Genomic DNA, 7414 nt, shown 5'->3' with positions numbered 1-7414 from the left:
GGCTGGAAAGCCTTTCCTCACGGATCCTAAATATGCTCAGTTGGACCGGTTGTGGAGTTCGGAGGATGCTTATCTGGACTTGGCGGCAAGTGTCGCGGACGCGGCCGAACACTTCCAAGATCAAAAGGATCACGAAATGGAAAAGGTTTTTTGGTTGCAGTTCCATAATCCAGAGTGCCCTCTTCCATTAACCGATCGCTTGCCCGAATGGGCGGAGCTGAATAGGTTATCCGGACTTGCCATGAAGGATGTCGTGAGTCTTTTGTGGCCGAAAAGGCCCGAGCCGAGGAGTTATTTTGGCTTAGAGCAGCAGTTCCTTGGTGCGGTGCCGCATATCAATGCAATGAGGAGCTCGGCATGCATAGAGGGTGCGCGGATGGCTCTTGCCCGTGTCAAGACATATTGGGTAGAGATGAAGGCCAGCCATGTCGCATACCCGGATTCGGACGGAAGCCAAGTACCTGTCGAGCAATATTTTCAGGAAGTTCTGCAGGGCGCTCGGTTAATAGAGACGCAGTGCTCGAAGGATATTATGTTCGAATAACATGTATTATTGTGAAACAATGTTTTGATGAAATATAAAAGCTTTTATACTTGTGCCTTCAAGAATTAAAATACCTCCTCTGCGGCCGTTAATGTATATGTGTATATAACCTGAAAGATGGCAGTCTTCGGCTTCAGCCCCCACGCATATAATGCGGGGGTGTTTGCAAAAGGTGCATTTTCACACTTGATCCAACGTCTTGGTCCTATAAAGGAGGTGGTAGCATAGCAAACTAGGCAACCGGACTATAATGCTTTATCACTTTCACTTAGCCATAGGAGTTTGATAGTGGGGCTACTATATAGCCCCTAGGGGCACCGTGCTCACCCGAATTCGGGGCGCGTATGTGCCTGATCGGGAAATGGCCCTTCGTCAATGCGGAGGAATCCTATATATTCCGGCGGGTCATCGAGTGGTTGACCAGTCTCACGCTATATCATGACAGTCAGTTTTCATCTTTCTCTACTGAGGTGCTCGCCTGGACGAACCGGGGCACAATCGCAGTAGTTCTCTTGGTGCCGCGTTAGCCGATAGAGCGGAACGTAAGGCAGCAAAACACAGGAGCCGGGCAAACCCAACATTTGACCGAAGACATGATTCGGAGCTGATGCATATAAGGCCTAACTCGAGACGCCGAACACTCCCTAAGGTATTCGGTCTTTATGAAAACGGGCCAAACAACGCCCTTGGTAATAAGCCCCTGGTGTCCAGGTATGCGCAAAATTCTGACGTGGCCCATGCCAAAACGCCAGCCTCCTCCTCGGTTATAGCAAGAAACCGGGGGATGTGTATCAACAAGAGACAGTAAAAAAAAGGTTTACGCAGGGTCTTAATCTGAAAAGAATCCTTCCAACGGGTCCCAACTACACGTGTGCGCCTGTGTCTCCGTTGTGCCGTATCCTGGACGGGTGTAGCATGGTGTTCATCTATAAAAGAGAGGAACTTAGTTGAAAAAAGATCATGCGAAAATGTACGTTATACTAAATAAACAAAGTACAATTCAAAAAATGAATAAAATTGAGCTTTAATGTCTCTTGTTGTACATGCGCGGAGCCCCTAGTGCGGGGGTATGCGGCTAGTAAGCCCTTGTATGTTTACGCCGGACTCGCCTAACCGTGTCCGGGGTCTGGACGACCTGTTTAGGTGCTTTGATTAGTGAAGCCGGTTTGGTGTGTGGCTGTCAAGGCAGTCACACAATCTTCCGTGCTCGAGGAACACTCGATATTTCCCTTTAAGGAGATGATGCCTCGCGGACCGGGCATTTTAAGTGTAAGGGATGCATAATGCGGTATTGCGTTAAAGCAGGCGAAAGCTTCGCGTCCCAGTAGTGCTTGGTAGCCACTTGTAAATGGGGCGAGGTGGAAGGTTAACTTTTCACGGCGGAAGTTGTCGGGTGAGCCGAACACAACTTCTAGCAGTAGAGGGCCCGTACAATGGGCATATGGGCCTAGCATTACCCCTTGAAAGGAAGTGTTGCTATGCCGAATTTTCGTTGGGTCTGTCCCCATTTTGCGGATTGTGTCCTGATATAGCAGGTTTAGATCACTGCCGCCGTCCATTAGGACTTGTGTAAATTGGAGTCCGTCGATTATCGGATCTAATATCAAGGCAGTCCATCCTGCATTCCGGATACTTCTAGAGTAATCCTGATGGTCGAAGGTGATTGGTTTTGACAACCAGTGGCGGGACTCCTCTAGGATAGGCCGTATGGCGCGTATATCTATGGGCGCCGTTTTGTTTTTCCCTTTTGTCACGTAAAGTGAGTTTACTGATTTGACTTCTTGTGGGAAATTCTTTTGTTTTCCGGTGCTCTGCTTGTGGGGTTCGTCATCGTCCTCGCTTGGTGTGTCGAGCCCCTTGTGTTCGGCGTTGAGTTTGCCGGACTGCTTGAAGACCCAACAATCTCTGTGGGTATGGTTTGCAGGCTTCCCGGGAGTACTGTGGATTTGGCATATCTTGTCCAAGATTTTGTTTAAGTTAGATAGCTCGTCCTTGTTATCCTTAAGGGGCAGTTTTTTATGATCCTGCCGTGAGCTTTTGAATCCGGCGTTGACTGCCGTGCTCTTCGGGCTGTTTCCCTTGGTCCGGCGCTGGTCCTTGCTTCGTCGCGGTTTCCCGTTTCCATCCCTGACTTCGGATGTACTTGGGTCGCTGGTACTGCATCTTGCCAGCCAGCTATCCTCTCCTGTGCAAAAGCGGGTCATGAGGCTTGTTAATGCGGCCATTGTTCTTGGCTTTTCTTGGCCGAGGTGTCTGGCGAGCCATTCGTCTCGGACGTTGTGTTTGAAAGCTGCTAAGGCTTCGGCGTCCGGACAGTCGACTATTTGGTTCTTTTTAGTAAGGAATCTGTTCCAGAATTTTCGGGCTGACTCTCCGGGTTGTTGAGTTATGTGACTTAAATCGTCTGCATCCGGAGGTCAGACATAGGTCCCTTGAAAATTTGCCCGAAAAGCATCCTCAAGTTCTTCCCAACTTCCAATGGTGTTTTCGGGGAGGCTTTTGAGCCAATGCCGGGCTGGCCCTTTGAGCTTGAGGGGTAAGTATTTTATGGCGTGGAGGTCATCTCCTCTAGCCATGTGTATGTGGAGGATGTAATCCTCAATCCAGACTCCAGGGTCTGTTGTTCTGTTGTATGCCTCTATGTTTACGGGCTTGAATCCCGCTGGAAATTCATAATCCAGAACCTCATCGGTGAAACATAGGGGATGTGCGGCACCCCTATATTTAGGTGTACCGTAATATTCGGATACTTGAGGTGTTGCATTGCTTACTAGAGCTTGCTTTCTTGGCCCGTAGATAGATCTAACTGGGCCATCTTTTTTATCCGAATCCGTGTGCGGATCGCGTGCCGGCTTGTGTGCGGCGCCGTTTGCCGCTCTATGTTTGCCATGGGGTCGTCTATCCGACCATGTGATCTCCTTGTTCTTTGATTGCGGGGGCTCTACGGCCTCCTCATCAAATTCGGGCAGTAGTTTTCGCTTCGGGTAGCTCTTTGTTCGGCGACTGTCGCCGTATTTGTCTGCGGTGTTGAGTACTTTGCTCCATCTGATTCTGAGTGCATCTTCCGCTGTTTTGAGCTTCCGCTTCTGCTTTTTCAGGCTACGTGCAGTGGCGACGAGCCTTTTGTGGAGGTTCTTCTGCTCCGGCAACTTGTCCAGCATGAGATTGCCTGGAATGTTATCTTCGCCGGGGATGGATTGTTTATCCGTATTGTCCTGTTTGGACGGTTGCTCGATAGCATGTTCGCCGTCCACCGGTTCGCCCTGCTCTATGGCTGCTGTCTTTGTCGAGGCGGGATGTTGAGGGGCGCTTAGGTCGCCGTTTTGACTGCGTTTCGAGTGAATGATCCCTCGTGGCATCCCGTTGTTCCTCGTTGTCACTTCCTTTAGGTGTGTCCACCATGTATACATCGTGAGATGAGGTGGTTGTCCAGTGCCTTATAGGTGCTGGTTCATTCTTATATCCTAAATCGTCGTCCATACCGTCGATGTCTTCGGATTCGAAATCGAGCACGTCGTTTAAACTTTCGACAGTGGCTACAAAGTGGGTGGTGGGTGGGCTTTGAATTTCTTTGTTGTCCGCATCCCAACCTTGCTGACCATAATCCGGCCAGGGCTCTCCTGATAAAGAGAGAGACTTTAGTAAATTCAGGACGTCGCCAAAGGGCGGGTGCTGAAAGATGTCTGCGGTGGTGAACTCCATGATCGGCGCCCAGTCGGATTCGATTGGCAGGAGCGCGGAAGGTTCGGAGTCTGGAGAGGAGTCCGGCACCTTAGAGTCACAAGCTTCGCAAAGGACAGGGTTGGTGTTCGGCTCAATCGCCGTAGAGATCGCAGCCCCTGAGGTGGTGTCCAGCCACCCGTCCTCGATCGGCGCAGTCGGCTCCGAGCTAAGGGTCAGAGTGGACTCTGGTGCGGCCTCCAGGGCACTGTTCGGCGGCAGAGCTAGATCATGCCCATCGAGATTGTGCGGCGTGCTTCGATGTGGCTCGAACCCGTCGAAGATCAAGTCTCCGCGGGCGTCAGCTGTGTAGTTCAAACTTCCAAATCTGACCTGATGGCCAGAGGCGTAGCTTTCAATCTGCTCCAGATGGCCAAGCGAATTGGCCCGCAGTGCAAAGCCGCCGAATACAAAGATCTGTCCGGGGAGAAAAGTCTCACCCTGGACCGCATCGTTGTTGATGATCGAAGGAGCCATCAGGCCTAAAGATGATGACACAGAGGAACTCTCAATGAAAGCACCAATGTCGGTGTCAAAACCGGCAGATCTCGGGTAGGGGGTCCCGAACTGTGCGTCTAGGCAGATGGTAACAGGAGACAGGGGACACGATGTTTTTACCCAGGTTCGGGCCCTCTCGATGGAGGTAAAACCCTACTCCTGCTTGATTGATATTGATGATATGGGTAGTATAAGAGTAGATCTACCACGAGATCAGAGAGGCTAAACCCTAGAAGCTAGCCTATGGTATGATTGTTGTTCGTCCTATGGACTAAAACCCTCCGGTTTATATAGGCACCGAAGAGGGTTAGGGTTACACAGAGTCGGTTACAATGGTAGGAGATCTACATATCCGTATCGCCAAGCTTGCCTTCCACGCCAAGGAAAGTCCCATCCGGACACGGGACGAAGTCTTCAATCTTGTATCTTCATAGTCCAGGAGTCCGGCCAAAGGCTATAGTCCGGCCATCCAGACACCCCCTAATCCAGGACTCCCTCACCAGTTCCAACTGCTATCTCAGTTGTACATCTGGTTGGAGCGGCTGAGTATTTAAACTCGAGGACACACAGTCCTCACCGTATTCTCCTTGAGCTAAGGTCACACAGACCTCGCCCAATCACTCGTGGTAAGTCTTCAAGTGACTTCTGAACCTTCACAAACTCGGTCACTCGGTGATCCACAATTCCTCTTGGATGCTCTAGACCTTGACGCCTAACCGTCTGGAAGAAGCATAGTCTTCAAAGGAAACAAGCGTCGGATCCACGCAGGATCAATCTCTTCAGTGATGCTCAATCACTTTGGGTTTGTAGGTGTTGGGTTTGGGTTTTCCTCACTTGATGATTTTCGCTCAAAGTCCTCGGAGGATGGGATGCTCTCAATTGACAAGTGTCAGTTTCTCTCGGAGCAGCCAACCAGCTAGTGGTTGAAGGGGGCGGCTATTTATAGCCTAGGGAGCAGCCCGACATGATAAGACATAAATGCCCTTGTCTGATATGACCGTTAGGTGGGTAGATATTTTGGAATAGCTGGCGCATAGCACAGCAACGGTCGGAATTTTGACTATCAAATTCCTCAGGGCTATCATGTTCCTCACTGTGTAGGCAATTCGCACAGGCGAATTCCTAACTACTCAGTCAGAACAAATCCCTCAGAGACCAGAAGAACTTTGTCTCTATCACTGAAGAATATGACTGAACTGTATGAGATTTCCAATGGCTTCACTCGAAGGGATTGGTAGGTGTAGGATTTTGAGTTGAGCAACACATGGAAATTTTTCCTTAGTATTTCCTCGGCCCCCTTTAACAGTACGGTGTTTCCTATGACTCAAGAAAGAGAAAATGAAACTAAAGTCTTCACGCTTCAAGTTCCTCGAATGATTGCCAAGTCTTCAGGGTCACACCAATTTCTTCACTTTCAAAGTCTTCACAAAGTCTTCAGAAATCCAAAGTCTTCAGTTGAAGAACTTCATTTTTAGGGGTCGACTTTCTCTGTAAATATCAAACTCCTCATAGACTTATAGACCTGTGTACACTCACAAGGGCATCAGTCCCTTAACCTATAAGTCTTCAATACACCAAAATCACTAAGGGGCACTAGATGCACTTACATACGTGTCAGGGGCCTCTAGCGTGCCCTGGTGTCTTGTGGGCCCCACGGGCCTACCCCAAGTGCTTCCTTGGCTCCCAAGTTGTCTTCTGGTACAAAAAATATCCAAAAAGTTTCATTGCGTTTGGACTCCGTTTGATAGGGATATTCCGCAAAGTAAAAAACAAGCCAAAAACAGCAACTGGCAGTGGGCACTATGTCAATAGGTTAGTCCCAAAAAATGATATAAAGTTGCTATAAAATGATTGTAAAACATCCTAAAATGATAATATAATAGCATCGAACAATAAAAAAATTATAGATACGTTGGAGACGTATCAGCATTCCCAAGCTTAATTCCTGCTCATCCTCGAGTAGGTAAATGATAAAAGCTGATTTTTTTATGTGGAATGTTGCCTAATATGTTCATCACATATTCTTTTCTTTTGTAGCATGGACATTTGGACATTTAGATGGTTCAAAGCAATAGTCTATATTTGACATGATAACTTCAATACTTAAGCATATCAACAAGCAACAATGTCTTTCAAACTATCAACACTAAAGAAAGTTATCCCTAGCCCATCATCCTAAATCATTGATCCATTGATGAAACACACTCGAGTATTAGCTACATCCAATGCTCAAGTACGATCATAGTGCTCCCTAGTCGGGCTTTATAAGAGGATATGGAGACTCAAGTAAAATAAAAATTGCATAAAGTAAATAGACAGGCACTTTGCAGAGGAAAGTAGATATTTGTAGAGGTGCCAAAGCTCAAAGCTTAAATTGAGAGATAAAATATTTTGAGAGGCATTATTTTCCCGTCAACGAATACGACGGAGTAATTTTGAACACTTTCCATGCTAGATATATCATAGGCGGTTCCCAAACATTAAGTAAAGTTTATTCCTTTTTCCATCATTCTTTCACAATCCAAGGCTAGCCGTATCCACAGGTGCCTTCCATACCAACACTTTCCAAGGAATTTATTATTTGACAACATAAAGTAAATTTCTTTTTCATTTCGGGATTGGGCATCCCTATTACCACCACACTCTCGTCCA

Source organism: Triticum aestivum, chromosome 3B, assembly GCF_018294505.1.
Source record: "Triticum aestivum cultivar Chinese Spring chromosome 3B, IWGSC CS RefSeq v2.1, whole genome shotgun sequence".
Taxonomy (NCBI): Eukaryota; Viridiplantae; Streptophyta; class Magnoliopsida; order Poales; family Poaceae; genus Triticum; species Triticum aestivum.
Note: the sequence above shows the minus strand (reverse complement) of the source record.